The sequence below is a fragment of the Staurois parvus genome, unplaced genomic scaffold (genome assembly GCF_062004578.1).
Source record: "Staurois parvus isolate SC_StPar_1 unplaced genomic scaffold, SC_StPar_1.0 ptg000715l, whole genome shotgun sequence".
Taxonomy (NCBI): domain Eukaryota; kingdom Metazoa; phylum Chordata; class Amphibia; order Anura; family Ranidae; genus Staurois; species Staurois parvus.
In genome coordinates, this window is record NW_028318511.1 from 7,144,324 (window position 1) to 7,163,736 (window position 19,413).

General features: G+C 41.3%; 1 protein-coding gene and 2 long non-coding RNA genes across 13 annotated transcripts in view; 2 read left to right on the top strand and 1 right to left on the bottom strand.

The window, feature by feature from the left end:
- Positions 1-19,413, top strand: part of TSPAN4 (tetraspanin 4) — a 1,204,586-nt gene that overhangs the window by 926,190 nt on the left and 258,983 nt on the right. The gene's annotated exons all lie outside the window — the stretch shown is intronic.
- Positions 4,415-5,794, bottom strand: LOC149445642 (uncharacterized). The gene is made up of 2 exons (XR_016306357.1): positions 4,800-5,794; positions 4,415-4,686 (listed from the first exon to the last, which is right to left on the bottom strand). It is a non-coding gene; the product is annotated as an uncharacterized LOC149445642 (long non-coding RNA).
- On the top strand, positions 12,415-13,571 carry LOC149445643 (uncharacterized). Its single transcript, XR_016306358.1, has 2 exons — positions 12,415-13,186; positions 13,300-13,571. It is a non-coding gene; the product is annotated as an uncharacterized LOC149445643 (long non-coding RNA).

Here is a 19,413-nt window from a genome sequence, read left to right on the forward strand (position 1 = left end):
AGGTAGCCACCTGTGCTACAATCCATCCGTTAAATTTCCTTGCTACTAAATATTCCATGGTCCACTGTCAGTGGTATTATAAAAAATGGAAGCAACTGGGAACAACAGCAACTCAGCCATGAAGTGGTAGGTCGCATAAAATGACAGAGCAGGGTTAACTTCATGTGGCCTTCAGATTAGCACAACAACAGTGCATAGAGAGCTTCATGGAATGAGTTTCCATAGCCGAGTAGCTGCATCCAAGCCTTACATCACCAAGCGCAGTGCAAAGTGTTAAATGCAGTGGTGTAAAGCAAGCTGCCACTGGACTCTAGAGCAGTGGAGACATGTTCTCTGGAGTGACGAATCATTCTTCTCTGTTTGGCAATCTGACACTGGTTCTGGCTGACACTGGTAGCAGTTAGGGCTGGTTTTAGATGACACTGGTGCTGTTGATCTGGACAGAATTGTGGCTGACACTGGAACAGAAGTAGTCCCTTGTAGATGTACCAGAAAATACAGGTGTCCTAATGGGTAATGGTGATTGAATCAGATCAATGTTGGCCAATCTGGTCGATCAGTGGGAATCCAAATATAGGGATTGGGCACTTGGATGGTGTCAGGGGTGGATGTAGAGGCAGGAAATCTTATCCCATGGTGGCTTCAGGCATTGTGGCCATGGAAAGGTAGGTTTTGTTTTATTTACTAATTTATCCTTGGATTTTTGAGGTATAGAGTCAGAATGGATCTGGTCCTTGTAAGTGAAAGTCAGCTGAAAGGGGAAACCACACTTATTTAAAAGCGTATTGAAGAAGAGTACCACGTGAAGGGTTTCATCTATCAACTAACTGGATTGTAGCTTGTGTCAGGTTCTCAAAGGGTACAAGTGTCCTTGAAAGTAAAGGTCTGGTTTGTTGCAGGCAGTCTGAAGTACTGTGTATTTTGTGCAATAGAATATAAATTTAATAATGTTATTATGTGGAGGACCTTGGGGCCCAGAAACCTGTAAATTCGGTTGAATTCTAACACTTCTATGGGGATAAGCAGAGCAAGTCACTGGAATATAGCAGTGAAATTCAGGTCAATGGTAGACTCTAGAAGGCTGCACAGTTGGAAATAGTATCTAAGTAGTTAACAGTTCTCATAGTCTTCAAGATCCAGTAGGGCTTGGTTGAGTTTGTTTCTTAGGGCTTCCAGGTCTTGTTAATAGCTGTTAATGACCGTGATGGCGTCACTCATCTTGCCCTTGAGGGAGTCAGTGTGGCAGCCCAGCTTCCTAATCTACTGCATGAAGTGAGAGGTAAGTTTGTTTGTTGCTGCTTTTAGCTCCTTTTTGCATGATTTTAAGTGTATACAAGAGAGCTGAAGTTAGTGGCATAGGAGCCTATCTTGGCTGGTAGAGGAGTGGATTTGGTCTCATCGCTTGAAGAGTTATCAGGTTCCCCAGTGGAGGCAGGAAGTGAAGGCATAATACAGGGCTAGTGTTCTTGTTGCTGCACTGAGGGGTAGGCTGTGCTTTGAGTTGAGCTCATATTCTGGGGGCTGTAATTGCATTCCACCAATGATTTCCCACATAAGGGGAGTCAAAGAGCAGAGGGTGTCAGGAAGTTGTTGGTAGGGTTTGGGTGTAGGGAGGAATTTCCAAATTGCTTATCTGCTGGCTGATATGCCCAGATGGTGAGGAGAAGGAATAATGTGTGTCCATGGTGTGAGGTGCGGTGTTGTTGTGTTGTTACTGGTTCATCGCACTGTTCACTCTTTTTTTATGAACTTTATTGAAATGTCACACAATTACATTTCATAGAGTTCTATCGTCCAGCATGAAGTGACCTGCGCTGAGCTGGAAAAACGTACTGCACGCAGTACTTTTTTTCAGTGTACACTGCCCAGTGGTGTGAACGGGCCACATCAGAGACGAGACATTTTGCCTTGTCTTGCGGTGGGGGTGCCATGGGACTTCACTGGAATAGCTGCCACAAAGCAGTCCTACTTAGTAGTTTATTTCATATAATGCACAACTCATTACGGACGATGTTACGCAGTCATTTCATTTGATGTCATGCACCTTCCCATAGTAAGTAAAATAAAAGCAATTTATGCAGCATGTTAAAATGAGCTTTTCATCCATGTTCAAGGGTCAAGACCTCTGTTAATAATAACAGCTTCCTGACCTAATGACACCGTCGAATATTTTGATGACTTGCTTTTCTCATAGGACCAATTTACTCTCGTTATTGGCACTAATATGATAGATTTGTTTTGCTCAGCAAGATACAAATTGCTCATGCTTAAAATTGACATAATTTTTTTTCTGGGGTTTATTTCTACTTAGTATTAATCAATGCAAAGCATAGCAAGACAGGTTCAAATTTTGTTGCCCTCTTTTATGTAAAGAAGCATGAACTAGGAAGAATATATGTATATTTGCTCATCTTCAGGCAGCTCACAGATTTTGCATTCATCTTATATTGGTATTTAACGTTATGGTTCAGTTGTGATCTAAGCCTGTGTTTGAAACATTTTTCTTGTTGAAAATACATTTCCTGATGTATTGTTTTACTTTACCTGTAGCCGAAGTTGACTGCGAGGATTCATAGTATGAGTTATGCATTGTAGGAATTTATTTTTAATATATATTACGTTTGAAATGTTGAACTTTAGGCTTATGTTAGATTTTACATTTGCTAGTTTCCAGAAGGGAGGGGGATCTTAGATATTCATTACGAAATACCCCACAATTACAATTTAAAGCAGTATTAGACCCAAACATTTTATATATTACCAATTAGATGTTGTGACTGCATTAGTTTTCTTTTTAGGCTTCTTTCTCTCTGTTTTCACCTGGTGATCTGGCCAGTAACACATCCTGTATTAGAGTTCCCCCACACTGAATGAAGGCGCACAGGGGCCATCTTTGGACAACAGCATTGTCAGTCTGTGGGGAGGGGAGTGTTAGATGAACTAGCAGATTTAGATACACTGATAAATTGAAGCCAAACTCCAGCTTACACTGCAGTTACACAAGCAGTTACAGGAAAAATGTTTTCTCCTTTTTGGATAAAGGTTTTCCATTAATAAATAAAAGGTGATTAATATAAGCACCCATGTCAGTGATACATGGTTTGCCTCAACCCTGTAACTGCTACATTTGCAGGAGATCTTGATCTGTTGAAAAACAACAAACTTACTGGCAGAATCATCAAGTGAAAATAAAGGAAATAAAGCCTAAAAAAGATAACCTATAAAGTCATCACATCTCAGAATTTGTAAGCTGCAATATAATCGGCCACACAGTGGATAAATGGTTAGCTCTTCCACCTGGCAGTACTAGGGTCGCTGGTTCAAATCCCAACCACGGCACCAGCTGCCTGGAGTTTGCATGTTCTCCCTGTGCCTGCGTAGGTTTCTTCTGTGTACTCCAGTTTCCTCCCACACTCCAAAGACATGCTGGTAGGTGAATTGGTTCCTGTCTAAATTGGCCCTAGTATGTGTATGTATGAATGTGAGTTAGGGACCTTAGATTGTACACCCCTTGAGGGTTAGGGACTGATGTGAATGTATAATATATATGTAAAGCGCTGTGTAAATTGACAGTGCTATATAAGTACCTCAAATAAATAATAAATGCTTGCTTTTGGGTTTAAAACTGCTTTAATGTAACTTTTAATTAAGGTATATTTTTGTGTATATTATTTGCAAACTTGTTTGATCTCATAAAGTACAGAAAATACTGTTTAAGTTTATAGTAGCTCATTTGAGTAAAACCGGCCATAGAGGGTTCAAATCTCGGCTGGTTCAGCAGGAACCGGACAATATTCAAACCATGTATGGGCAGGCTGAATGTGCCAAGTTGATCGATCAATCGGACTTGAGTATAACCATCCTGCCAAATTTTACATGCGATTATTGCTAGTGGCTGTTATAGTGACCCGTGGCTGCAGGAAAGAAGCTTGCTCCATGTATGGGCTGCTTAAGAGTAATTATTATTATTATTATACAGTATTTATAAAGCGCCGATAGTTCACTCAGCGCTGTACATTACAAAGGGGGACAGAACATGTGACAGAACAATACTAATACAATGCAAAACATGAGGGGATTGAGGGCCCTGCTCTTTCGAGCTTACAATCTAGGAGGGAGGGGATGGTGGCACAGGAGGAGATAGCTGTGGGGGATGGAGTGGTAGGAAGAGTGGAGGAGGTCGGTCAAGTTAGCAGGGGGTGGGGTAGGCTTCACAACAATAAAGCACAAACAAGCCACCCAATAATGACACGTATAACTAGTGTCATTAACTTATCTCCGACTCACTGGTATAAGTGTGGATCCATAAACCCATAAGGTACATACTAAGCAAAATGGTAGTGTGACAAGAACACCCCTACCTGGAAAAAGAAGGTTATTAGGTGATCCACGCGGAGTAATATGAATTCAAAAATATTCCAAACAATTCTTTATTTGATCACATAGATCATAAGGAGGTTAAACATGAGCATGGTGTACATATGAAAAAAATAAAATCATGTTAAAAAGCACTAGGCGTCTTCAGTTTAGGGTCATCTTAACAAATAGAGTACCACAAGGCAGAGTTATAAAGTGGTGATATAGTTATCCTGGGTTTCCATGGGTTTTCGGCTTGTATTCGAGTAAACCATGTATGCAGCAAATGTGTTCCCAATGTATGTCAGGTATCTCCTGATGTGAAAAAAGCTGGAATACAAAAATATATAGTATATATATGGAAATATGAAAACCAAAAAACCATATCACATCCAATATTCACCAGGCCTCCCTCTACAATGGTCAGTGGATACTACTATTACCTTCTCAAAGGTGAGGTTGACAGGCCAGCTTCTCAAGTGTAGGGACTTCCTGGATAGCCACCCCAAATAAAATAAAGTCCACAGTACCAAATGATTCTGAGGATATATATAGAAAAATAGTGAAAAATGTAAAAATCATGGGCATCAGGTCACCCTGAAAATAAAACACACACAGAGTGGGTATATTACCATCAATGAAGATCAAGAAGACATCTGTCGACTTGAAATAGGATCAGGTCCTTGATGCTTTTCCAAGATGCATATGGGGGTGAGGAGCCAGGTAGTCACAATACATAGATTCCAAACACATATACTGTGTATATAGCATATAACAGGCTATACGGGCCTGAATTCTGATACCCAATAAAGGGTTTCCAAAAATTGCTCAAAATGAGAAGATTATTATTCCATATACTGTGTATATAGCATATAGCAGGCTTTGCAAACCTGAATTTTTATACCCAATAAAGGGTTTCCAAAAATTGCTCAAAATGAGAAGGTTATTGCGGTTTCATGAGGATATGGCTATGTCACAGCACAACCCCTAGATAGGATAGCGTATATATGTATATATATGTAGATCGTCCTCCAAAGAGGATTTGCAAAGATTCCCCGAATATACAGGGTAATTTAGGCCCAAATAGCATGCCCTTGTTAACACCATAAAAGCTCTATCAATCTCAACAGCCGTAAGCTAAGTTAACTTGCCACCGGTGGAAGATAAATTTCCCTGAAAGATAGCCGTTTGCGAGCCGCTGCAGCAATAGCCTTATGGTAGTTTTCAGAGGGTCAAGGGCCTTCCTAGCAGGGAGCTGTGACACCGCCGTTCCTTCCCGCCTCGTGGGCGCCGCACCCAGTGAAGACGCCGAGCGTAGTGACGTCAATACGTTGACGCGTTTCGTCCGCCAATCACCGCAGACTTCGTCAGAACTGGGAGGGGACTTCAATACTTCGCCTTATATGGTGCTCTAATTGCATACCAAAGAGTCTCCACCTCGCCATCTTGTGTTGAAAGAGTATCACTACATTGGAATAGTCCAAAGTGAATTAAAACACATATATTGAATTTAAAATGATTGCTGGATATAGAAGAAAGGGGCCTAAATATTATTATAAATCAGATCCTCTTCAGAGAAAAATTAAATTAAAGATAAAGAGGAAATCTAAATTAGCACAATACTTGTTCCAGTGGGGAAGACATCAAGACCAGATTCCGCTACCCAGGCTTTCAATATTAATCCAGTTATTTGAATTTATTTTAATTATCTAGAGAAAATAGAATCAGATACAGAATTAAGATTCATATTTTGTCCAAATATATCCATATTTAGTTCACATAAAGGATATCATAATATGGATTATGGCTTAGGATATGTAGAAGGCTCCAAGAGACTCATTTCAAAAAAACCCCAAAGTTAAGTTCTGTATTAAGTCCATATGGGGCAAGTACTCCCAGGGTATAAATCCAGAATTTTTCCTTTTGTAGGAGGACTTTATCAAAGTCACCCCGACGGGCTGAAATATTCAGCATGAAAATCCCTTTTACTTTTAGACCATCTGTTTTGCCCCCATGGACTTCTTTAAAATGTTGGGCCAATGGGTTTTCTTTTTCTCCCTTTCTTACATTCCTATTTTCATTTCTGATGTCTCTCAGATGTTCACCAATCCGAGTCCTAAGGTTCCTTTTGGTTTTACCTATATACATCTTCTTACATGGGCATTCTATCATGTACACTATTTTGCTACTTGAGCAATTAATGAAGCTGCGTATTTGGAATATCTTAGAATTATCATTATTAAAGAACTGATTAGACTTATGCACAAATGGGCATATCTGACAGTGACCACAAGGGAACATTCCATAAATACCGGTCCTCCTAGTTAACCAGTTTCTCTGTGGTGCCCTCTGGAATTCTGATTGTACTAGTATATCATTTAGATTCCGAGTTCGTTTTGCTACCATTTGAGGGCTCTCTCCTACTACTTTGGCTATCTGCGGGTTTTGAGTTAATAAGTACCAATGGGAGTCCAGGGCCTTCCTAACTTCCCCCCACTGTTGTCCAAATTTAGTTATAAATCTTACCGGTTGGTTTTCAAGGTTCTCAGCTAGCTTTAATTTTGGTTTGTTTATCAGTTCCTCTCTTGTTTTACCGAGGGCTCTTCTTTTTGCTCTTCTAAGAGTTCTATGTGAATAGCCTCTCTCTCTGAACCTCTTATAAAGCTGAATAGATTCATATCTATACTCCAGATCTTCTGTACAATTTCTTTTTATTCTCTGAAACTGACCAATAGGAATTCCTTGTTTTAAACTCCTTGGATGATAGCTATTGGCATGGAGAAGTGTATTAGCCGCTGTTTCCTTTCTGAATGTTTTAGTAACCAGATCGTTTCCGTAGACAGAGATTGACAGATCTAAAAAAGTTATCACCTCTCTATCTACTGTATAAGTAAGTTTAATATTCCTATCATTGTCATTCAGAAATTCCATAAACCTTTTAAGCTCATCAATACTACCATCCCAAACCATCAGGACATCATCAATATATCGCAACCAAGTTATTGCGTATTGGTTATAGGGAATAGAGGGATATACCAACTCCTCTTCCCATAGACCTAGATGTAGACATGCATATGCCGGGGCCCAAGGTGCTCCCATGGAGGTACCACATATTTGTTGGTAGAAGGAACCCAAAAACTGAAAACAGTTATGAGTCAACATAAATTCCAACAAATCCAATATAAATTCATTTTGAGCCTCCATTTCAGGAAAATATGTCTCCAAAAAGTGGGCCACAGCTTTTTGTCCCCAGGTATGTGGGATAGAGGTGTAGAGGGATTCCACATCAATGCCGACCAGGAGTGCACCTTTTGGTACTTTTACATTTAGGATCTTTTTAAGTACATCTCCAGTGTCTTTTACATAAGATCTGAGTTCTAGAACCAGATCCTTAATTAAATCATCTACAAATTTACCTATTGGTTCCAAAGGGCCACCAATGGCCGATACTATAGGGCGTCCCGGTGGTTGAGAGGGATTTTTGTGTATTTTTGGAATTACATAGAAGGTGGGGATATTATATACATCAACTGTCAACATATCACATTCCCGTTTGGTTAATAGATTTGCTTCATGTGCCAATCTCACTTTTTTATTTAAATCAACTACAAGTTTTGGAAACGGGTTATTAGACAGTTTATGATATGTATCCTGACTCTTCAACTGTCTAAGTACCTCCTTCTCATACTCCACACTCTCCAATAATACTACATTTCCCCCTTTATCACTCTTTTTGATCACAATGTTTTTAGCATTCTGCTTCTTAACATGATTTTATTTTTTTCATATGTACACCATGCTCATGTTTAACCTCCTTATGATCTATGTGATCAAATAAAGAATTGTTTGGAATATTTTTGAATTCATATTACTCCGCGTGGATCACCTAATAACCTTCTTTTTCCAGGTAGGGGTGTTCTTGTCACACTACCATTTTGCTTAGTATGTACCTTATGGGTTTATGGATCCACACTTATACCAGTGAGTCGGAGATAAGTTAATGACACTAGTTATACGTGTCATTATTGGGTGGCTTGTTTGTGCTTTATTGTTGTGATATGCTTCCTTAAAGGTTCTTATAACCTGTTCCGCCACCCCGGGGGGTTTGGACTCAGTCTAAACATCAGCATGGTGTACATTGTTTGCTGGACTATTGATATATATTTTTTTGACTAAATTTATAAGAAAGGTTGTAATTCTCCCTCTTTTTATAGAAGGCAAAATACTTAAGGAGATAATGGCCTATCAGATCAACGAGGAGATGGATGCAGAAATTAGGTCTGCGTTTACAAAGAATCTAGATCCCCAAATAGAGGGAAATGAGGGTGACATCAAGACCAAGTTTAAGCTACATAAGAAATTAACCACTAAATATTTGAATAGAAAGTGGGATATTATATCCCTTGAATCTTATATAGAGAGAGGGATCGTTCCCAGGGGATTAAGAGAAAGGGTAATTCCAGCAGAACACCTTCACACCTCCAGATTTCTGGAAAAGTGGAAAGAGGTCTGTATAAAGCACGGCATAGAGATCATGCGATTAATTGTGGAAGAAGAGAAAGTCCAATTGAATGAACTTTCTAATGAAATCAATGAGAGTGCAAAATCACTTGATCCCCTGAAGAACGATGCTGAGTTTGATAAACACAATGACTTCCTTAGAAAAGAGATAGAAAAAATACAAAAAAATCTGAAAGTTACGAAACAACAAAAATTTAGAAGAGATCTTGAGGACTGGGAGAAAGGTGAGATATTCGATCTAACAAATAGCAGAGGAAGAAGTCGATCAAAACGTAAAAAACATTTCTCTAGGAATAATAGAGGCTATTCATCAATGAGTGAAGATGATGAGGAAAGCTATAAGAGATCGGTTAGTTTTTTAGAAGAAAAGACAGCGGGCGAGAACCAGGGGATACTAAAACAAACAAACAAACAAATCAATGGGACAAAGGAAGAAAGAAGCACCCCTGTTACCCTAAAACCACCCAATCAAAATCGCACCCGAAGCCACAAGAGATAAAGACCAACGTAGAGGGGGGAGTGAATGATCTTAAGGTAATAAATCTTTCCAAATTTGTATTGAAAAAAAGACATAATGATTTACTACGGAAAGGTTTAACATTCTCCCCTACGGATAAAATGGACCTATTTGAGGTCTATAAAGACCTAAACCTGTTCCTGAGAAAGATCCTTCTGAGAATTCCATATTTATCTAGAGAAGAACAAAATCCCTATGACCTCAACTCAGAGAGGGAACAACAGGCTTTGAGAGACCTTATTAGCCTCTCTGAGGAGACCTCCATAGAAAGTGAGCTCGGGGAGGTGGATGTCTCTTATAAGTGGAAAAGACATACTAGACTTAAAACTCCGTCTAGAAGAATGCCCAATATCAGGGAAAACAAATGGTTAAGTACTTTCCTAGATCTAGTACACAATGATCTGGGGAAAATAGACTGGACAATGAGGAACGGTGATAACCTCACTAAGAGCGAACGAATAGCCCTTAGGGAACTTAAGAATGCTAAAAACATTGTGATCAAAAAGAGTGATAAAGGGGGAAATGTAGTATTATTGGAGAGTGTGGAGTATGAGAAGGAGGTACTTAGACAGTTGAAGAGTCAGGATACATATCATAAACTGTCTAATAACCCGTTTCCAAAACTTGTAGTTGATTTAAATAAAAAAGTGAGATTGGCACATGAAGCAAATCTATTAACCAAACGGGAATGTGATATGTTGACAGTTGATGTATATAATATCCCCACCTTCTATGTAATTCCAAAAATACACAAAAATCCCTCTCAACCACCGGGACGCCCTATAGTATCGGCCATTGGTGGCCCTTTGGAACCAATAGGTAAATTTGTAGATGATTTAATTAAGGATCTGGTTCTAGAACTCAGATCTTATGTAAAAGACACTGGAGATGTACTTAAAAAGATCCTAAATGTAAAAGTACCAAAAGGTGCACTCCTGGTCGGCATTGATGTGGAATCCCTCTACACCTCTATCCCACATACCTGGGGACAAAAAGCTGTGGCCCACTTTTTGGAGACATATTTTCCTGAAATGGAGGCTCAAAATGAATTTATATTGGATTTGTTGGAATTTATGTTGACTCATAACTGTTTTCAGTTTTTGGGTTCCTTCTACCAACAAATATGTGGTACCTCCATGGGAGCACCTTGGGCCCCGGCATATGCATGTCTACATCTAGGTCTATGGGAAGAGGAGTTGGTATATCCCTCTATTCCCTATAACCAATACGCAATAACTTGGTTGCGATATATTGATGATGTCCTGATGGTTTGGGATGGTAGTATTGATGAGCTTAAAAGGTTTATGGAATTTCTGAATGACAATGATAGGAATATTAAACTTACTTATACAGTAGATAGAGAGGTGATAACTTTTTTAGATCTGTCAATCTCTGTCTACGGAAACGATCTGGTTACTAAAACATTCAGAAAGGAAACAGCGGCTAATACACTTCTCCATGCCAATAGCTATCATCCAAGGAGTTTAAAACAAGGAATTCCTATTGGTCAGTTTCAGAGAATAAAAAGAAATTGTACAGAAGATCTGGAGTATAGATATGAATCTATTCAGCTTTATAAGAGGTTCAGAGAGAGAGGCTATTCACATAGAACTCTTAGAAGAGCAAAAAGAAGAGCCCTCGGTAAAACAAGAGAGGAACTGATAAACAAACCAAAATTAAAGCTAGCTGAGAACCTTGAAAACCAACCGGTAAGATTTATAACTAAATTTGGACAACAGTGGGGGGAAGTTAGGAAGGCCCTGGACTCCCATTGGTACTTATTAACTCAAAACCCGCAGATAGCCAAAGTAGTAGGAGAGAGCCCTCAAATGGTAGCAAAACGAACTCGGAATCTAAATGATATACTAGTACAATCAGAATTCCAGAGGGCACCACAGAGAAACTGGTTAACTAGGAGGACCGGTATTTATGGAATGTTCCCTTGTGGTCACTGTCAGATATGCCCATTTGTGCATAAGTCTAATCAGTTCTTTAATAATGATAATTCTAAGATATTCCAAATACGCAGCTTCATTAATTGCTCAAGTAGCAAAATAGTGTACATGATAGAATGCCCATGTAAGAAGATGTATATAGGTAAAACCAAAAGGAACCTTAGGACTCGGATTGGTGAACATCTGAGAGACATCAGAAATGAAAATAGGAATGTAAGAAAGGGAGAAAAAGAAAACCCATTGGCCCAACATTTTAAAGAAGTCCATGGGGGCAAAACAGATGGTCTAAAAGTAAAAGGGATTTTCATGCTGAATATTTCAGCCCGTCGGGGTGACTTTGATAAAGTCCTCCTACAAAAGGAAAAATTCTGGATTTATACCCTGGGAGTACTTGCCCCATATGGACTTAATACAGAACTTAACTTTGGGGTTTTTTTGAAATGAGTCTCTTGGAGCCTTCTACATATCCTAAGCCATAATCCATATTATGATATCCTTTATGTGAACTAAATATGGATATATTTGGACAAAATATGAATCTTAATTCTGTATCTGATTCTATTTTCTCTAGATAATTAAAATAAATTCAAATAACTGGATTAATATTGAAAGCCTGGGTAGCGGAATCTGGTCTTGATGTCTTCCCCACTGGAACAAGTATTGTGCTAATTTAGATTTCCTCTTTATCTTTAATTTAATTTTTCTCTGAAGAGGATCTGATTTATAATAATATTTAGGCCCCTTTCTTCTATATCCAGCAATCATTTTAAATTCAATATATGTGTTTTAATTCACTTTGGACTATTCCAATGTAGTGATACTCTTTCAACACAAGATGGCGAGGTGGAGACTCTTTGGTATGCAATTAGAGCACCATATAAGGCGAAGTATTGAAGTCCCCTCCCAGTTCTGACGAAGTCTGCGGTGATTGGCGGACGAAACGCGTCAACATATTGACGTCACTACGCTCGGCGTCTTCACTGGGTGCGGCGCCCACGAGGCGGGAAGGAACGGCGGTGTCACAGCTCCCTGCTAGGAAGGCCCTTGACCCTCTGAAAACTACCATAAGGCTATTGCTGCAGCGGCTCGCAAACGGCTATCTTTCAGGGAAATTTATCTTCCACCGGTGGCAAGTTAACTTAGCTTACGGCTGTTGAGATTGATAGAGCTTTTATGGTGTTAACAAGGGCATGCTATTTGGGCCTAAATTACCCTGTATATTCGGGGAATCTTTGCAAATCCTCTTTGGAGGACGATCTACATATATATACATATATACGCTATCCTATCTAGGGGTTGTGCTGTGACATAGCCATATCCTCATGAAACCGCAATAACCTTCTCATTTTGAGCAATTTTTGGAAACCCTTTATTGGGTATAAAAATTCAGGTTTGCAAAGCCTGCTATATGCTATATACACAGTATATGGAATAATAATCTTCTCATTTTGAGCAATTTTTGGAAACCCTTTATTGGGTATCAGAATTCAGGCCCGTATAGCCTGTTATATGCTATATACACAGTATATGTGTTTGGAATCTATGTATTGTGACTACCTGGCTCCTCACCCCCATATGCATCTTGGAAAAGCATCAAGGACCTGATCCTATTTCAAGTCGACAGATGTCTTCTTGATCTTCATTGATGGTAATATACCCACTCTGTGTGTGTTTTATTTTCAGGGTGACCTGATGCCCATGATTTTTACATTTTTCACTATTTTTCTATATATATCCTCAGAATCATTTGGTACTGTGGACTTTATTTTATTTGGGGTGGCTATCCAGGAAGTCCCTACACTTGAGAAGCTGGCCTGTCAACCTCACCTTTGAGAAGGTAATAGTAGTATCCACTGACCATTGTAGAGGGAGGCCTGGTGAATATTGGATGTGATATGGTTTTTTGGTTTTCATATTTCCATATATATACTATATATTTTTGTATTCCAGCTTTTTTCACATCAGGAGATACCTGACATACATTGGGAACACATTTGCTGCATACATGGTTTACTCGAATACAAGCCGAAAACCCATGGAAACCCAGGATAACTATATCACCACTTTATAACTCTGCCTTGTGGTACTCTATTTGTTAAGATGACCCTAAACTGAAGACGCCTAGTGCTTTTTAACATGATTTTATTTTTTTCATATGTACACCATGCTCATGTTTAACCTCCTTATGATCTATGTGATCAAATAAAGAATTGTTTGGAATATTTTTGAATTCATATTACTCCGCGTGGATCACCTAATAACCTTCTTTTTCCAGGTAGGGGTGTTCTTGTCACACTACCATTTTGCTTGGTGGGGTAGGCTTCCCTGAAGAGATGGGTTTTCAGGGTGCGCCTAAAGGAGAGGAGAGTAGGTGATAATCTGATGGGTTGGGGAAGGGAATTCCAGAGGATGGGTGACACCCTGGAGAAGTCCTGGAGGCGGGCATGGGAGGAGCAGACCAGGGAACTAGAGAGAAGGAGGTCTTGTGAGGAGCGGAGTGTGCGTGCTGGGCGGTACTTGGATATGAGGTCGGTGATGTAGTTCGGGGCAGTATGATGGACAGCTTTGTACGTCAGTGTTAGGATTTTAAATTTGATCCGTTGCGCAATCGGAAGCCAGTGGAGGGATTGGCAGAGGGGGGTGGCGGAAACGGAGTGGTTGGAAAGGTGAATGAGTCTGGCAGCCGTATTCAGGATCGACTGAAGCGGGGATAGCCAGCGGCGATGCAGGCCAGTGAGGAGGGAGTTGCAGTAGTCGAGTCGTGATATGATGTGGGAGTGGATGAGCTGTTTAGTGGTTTCTGGGGTTAGGAACGTGTGGATTTTGGCGATGTTGCGGAGGTGGAGTCTGCATGAGTTTGTTAAAGATTGGACTTGGGGCTGGAAGGATAGGTTGGAGTCCAGAATGACACCAAGTCCTCTGGCCTGCAGGGCGGGTTTGATATTGGCGTTGTTGGATGTGATGGAGAAGTCAATGGGGGGTGGGGTTCGGGCTGGGGGGAAGACAAGAAACTCGGTTTTGGAGAGATTCAGTTTAAGGAAGTGGAGCGACATCCAATCTGATATGTCGCTCAGTAGGTGTGTGATTCGGGCAGAGACCGAGGGGGTGAGGTGGGGGGTTGAGAGATAGATTTGTGTGTCGTCGGCATAGAGGTGGTAGTTGAAGCCGTGAGAGTGTATGAGTTGGCCAAGGGAGGAGGTGTAGATGGAGAAGAGAAGGGGCCCAAGGACAGAGCCTTGAGGGACCCCAACAGAGAGGGGGAGTGAGGGGGAGGTGGTAGCATTATAGGTAACGCTGAAAGAGCATTGTGACAGGTAGGATGAGAGCCAGGACAGAACAGAATCTCTGAGGCCGAGGGAGTGTAGTATTTTGAGGAGGAGGGGGTGTTCAACTGTGTCGAAGGCCGCAGAGAGGTCAAGGAGTAGGAGCACTGAATAGTGGCCATTAGCTTTGGCGGTTAGAAGGTCGTTGGAGAGTTTGAGTAAGGCGGTTTCGGTGGAGTGTAGGGGACGGAAGCCAGACTGTAGGGGATCGAGGAGGTTGTTGTCGTTGAGGTGAGAGCATAGGCGGGTGTAGACGAGGCGCTCGAGGAGTTTAGATGTAAGTGGGAGCAAGGAGATGGGTCTGAGGTTGTTCGGGTCATTGGGGTCCAGGAAGGGCTTTTTAAGTATGGGGGTGATGTGTGCATGCTTCAGTGGGGAGGGGAAAGTGCCGGAGGAGAGGGAGAGATTAAAGATGTGGGTGAGGGAGCGTAGGATGGAGGGGGAGGGAGGTCGTAGGAATTGTGAGGGGATAGGGTCGAGGGGGCAGGTGGTGAGGCGGGCATCAGAGAGGATCTTGGAGACTTCCTCGATGGTAGTAAGGTCAAAGGTGTGGAGTGTTGGGGGAGCTTCAGTATGAGGAATGTAGGGTGGGGTGGAAGTGGAGGTCAGAGCAATGGTGGGGCCATGGGAGAGGGTTGATGAGGGGGTAGCTGAGTGAGGGGGAACGGGGTTGGAGGGAGTTTGAGCAGTGACGAAGTCCCTGCGGGTAATGTCGAGGGGGAGGGGGGATGAGGGGGTAGCTGTGTGAGAGGGGACGGGTTGAGAGGGCGCGTGAGTTGCGGCAATGTCCTTGCGAATTGTGTGAATCTTGTTTTTTGAAGTGATTGGCAATCTCAAGGGCGGTGAGTGAGGTGCTGGGTGGAGGTGGGGGTGGAGAGAGTAGAGAGTTGAAGGTGGAGAAGAGTCGGCGAGGGTTGGAGGAGAGGGTCTTGATGAGGGTCAGGAAGTAGGCTTGTTTGGCTGCGTGGAGGGAGGAGGTGTAGGTGCGGAAGGCAGATTTGTAGTGGGTGAAGGCTTGTTGGGATTTTGTTTTGCGCCATAGTCGCTCCAGGGCACGACTGTGTCGTTTGAGGGTTTTGGTGTGATCAGTCTGCCAGGGCTGGAGCGGTCGGGGTCTGATGTTGCGTGTGGTTAAAGGCGCTAGTGAGTCAAGGGCTGCTGACAGCGCGTTGTTGTAGGCAGTCATAGCCAAGTCGGGGCAGGACAGGGGGAGGATGCTGTCATGGAGTTGATCAGCTGCAGAGTGGAGGGGTGCAGGGTTAAGGTTGCGGAGGTTACGGCTGGTAGTAGTGTGACATTTGGAGGGGTAGGCGTTGGAGGACGAGGAGATAGAGAAGGTAATCAGGTTGTGGTCAGAGAGAGGAAAGGGGGTGTTAGTGAGGTTGTGGGGAGCGCAGTGGTTGGAGAAGACAAGATCAAGAATATTACCGTCGGAGTGGGTGGTGGATTGTATACACTGTACAAGTGCAAAGGAGGAGGTTAAGTGAAGGAGACGGGCTGTGTCTGGGTTGTCGAGGTTGACAGGGATGTTGAAATCCCCAAGAATGATGGTGGGTAGCTCAGAGGAGAGGAAGAAGGGTAGCCAGGAGGAAAAGTCATCCAGGAAGCGGGTTATGGATCCAGGAGGCCGGTATATCACAGCAATCTTCAGGGGGGTTGTAATATAGTTTTATATAACTGCATACAGTGACACAATGCTAGGCAAGGTGATGGTCTGAATAAGGTGCATCACAAGCAATCATCTAACTCTTCCATGATCAGAGGTCATTGAAGTCTAGATGCCCAGGCCATATTTAGCTTTGCAATTATGTATCAATAAACTTCACTATAACCCAATTACTCATTTGCCTACATAAATAGATTTTACATTATATGCTTTGATTTGGTATATGCTGTAAGAAGTAGCTCAAACCTACATAGCAATTATTCAGGCTTTCTCTGCCAAAAACAAATTATTCAGTCTCCTGAGTTTCACTTGGAGGCTTGCAACTTTGGCCCTCTGGCCTTCACAGACCTCTCAACCATTGCGCATACACAAGTTGTCTAGCTGCTCCAATCTGCTATGGTTCACCTTCTCCTAGATGGATCCCTCCTGTCTCCTGAGTAATGCCCCGAGCCACAGTCAATTTCAAACCAAAAGGGCTTGCGAACAGCTACACAATCAGCAGTTGCTGGTTGCCAACAAACTGTGGACCAGGAATTGGAGGCTTTATCCCACTCAAGACTGTACAAAGCCTCTGAGCTCCACCATAACCCAGACCAGAACTTACCAAGCCCTAAGAAAACTGGCAAGCATATTCTGGAGCCCCTCTCACCGTAAGGGTGAAAATCCTAGGTTACACCAATACCTTTCATGACCCTGCAATCCATTTCCACCTCTGTGATTCCTCACATTCCAAACTGAGCTCCAGTTCTCTTAACGATAGCCTGTCATGTAGCGCTGTCCAGTGACAACTATTTTAATAAATATTCTAAATACACAATTCCTATAAAATATAACTAAAAACCAAACAAACACTCAGGACAGTGAACTCAAAAGAACAGAGATAATGTGACTCACAAAAATATACTACTCAAAATAATATATTTTTATCAAGTCCAGTCCTCCTTGAGATAACGGCATAGTGTGCAACTGTCACAGTATTCCAGTGCAAACTATCCTCCACAATAAATCTGCTCACCTCCAGCAGTGTGACCTAACATTATACAATGTTTTGGTCTAACTGCACTTTTGGTCCCAAAGGTATGGACTCTGAAGATCAACTTGCTGAATAATATCTCCAAGGATGCCCCCTCTAGATAACCACCTAAGGGTCAGCCATATTCCTTATAAACAAAAGCTCAACATAGTGCTTTATCCTTTAAAAACTTTTATTTGCACAATAAACCATAAGAAATGCACTAACATTCAGTAGGTGCATAACTGCACCAGGTATGATGAACATCCAGTAATGTACTTCTTTAGGCACAAGATGGCAATATCATCCCCATCAGCATAGACCAATCCAGACTCAAAAAAGTCCCCACAGTGTATAATGCAAGGCAAAGCGCAGGCCCTGTGTGTAAATGCAATTGCCTTACCATAATGACGATCCTGGAGCGGTGTATGGATTACTATACCACTGTTTTGGTGAATGGTAAAGTTGTGACGTCATCCACACATCACAAAGTTACCATTCACCGAAACAGTGTTGAATGGTAACGTTTTTGGTTTTTAGTTATATTTTATAGGAATTGTGCATTTTTGTATATGTAGCGCAGCACTTTTTTCACTTACATTATTTCACTACTTAGCCTACTGAGACATGGGTTGTGTGTAGTAGCTGCTACAGTATTTATATTATACCTAAATTATTAATTTATATTGTGTATTCATCATAGTAAGCGCTTGAGTTCTATTTATAATTTTAATAAATATCCTGCTCAGAATTTTTATTATAGTCAAAAATGTGAAAAATACAGCTTAAATTTACCAGCTAATATTTTTTTTCTAAAAAAAACCCATTTAATTGTATTTTTCAAATTGCCTCTCTGTGCAAGGAACAATAACTGCTAAGCCTGCTACTGTCTATTTGTTTTGTTGATAAAGTCATATGAGTACTATGAAAATTAGTATAAAAGTTCTCAGTACATTCGATGTCTTGAATGTCATGCAAAAGTACTTCAGAATTTAGTTTGCTTATAACAATTTTGGAACAAATGGACTTTCACAAACAAAAAACGCATACACTGTTAGAAATATATTTGTTCAAGAAAAAAAATTTTCATCCTGCTTCTTCAAACTTTTTTCCTTGCTGCGGTAGACAATGATCAGTTTGACCCCACTAATATTGAAAAATCAAACAAACCTGCTTAAAACAAGAAATTTCTAATTAAATTCTAACTTAAGGGTGCATTCACACTTGCAAATGCACTCTGTGTGGGATCAGCTGTGAGAACCCCAGCAGGGGGTTCCCACAATTAGCTGTGAGTAGACCATCCCATTGAAAACAATAGGAATCTGCTGGCTGTGGCAGCTAATAGCATCCACTCCCATAGCATGTAATTGCTCAAGTAGCAATCTCAGATGAGTGAACGCGAGTAGCAGCGAGAGCCAGCAGCTTCCCCTTGTGTTCAGTTGGGCTGTCTACTTGTATCTAATTGCAAGAACCCCTGCTAGGGTTCTCATAGCTGATCACTGATTGGGTACATACACAAGTGTGAATGCAACCTAAGACTTTACAGTGGACTCTTCACAATCTGGTGATCAAGCATTTTGTAAACATAATTATAAGTAAAATAATCATATACAGCAGGTAACTGGAGAAGTTTTCAATTAATTTGATAGATTGTATATGCAAATTCACTGCTTACTTGTTGCGTGTTATTGACTGTTAAGGAATATAGCAGCTTTGACAGTTAAAGATTTAATTAATCTCTAGCTGCCCACCTAATGTAATGTAACTGTCCGGAGGCAAAGAGTTTGGGCTTTAATGCCCAAATGCCACACATACAGTATGCGTCCAATGAAGACAGAGCTTCTTAGGCTGAAAGTGCACTCAGAGCATGCTCCCAGGCAGTGGTGTATTTAAGTTTTGTGCTGCTCTAGGCAACACAAAAATTGACCACCCAACACCCCCCTCCTTCCATGGAAAGAGCTTGACACCGACTAACACCAAGCCCTCCCCCCTGCAAAGAGAGCCTGACATTGCCCAACAACACCCCTGCCCCCCCACCCGAAAGAGCATTCCACTACCTCCCC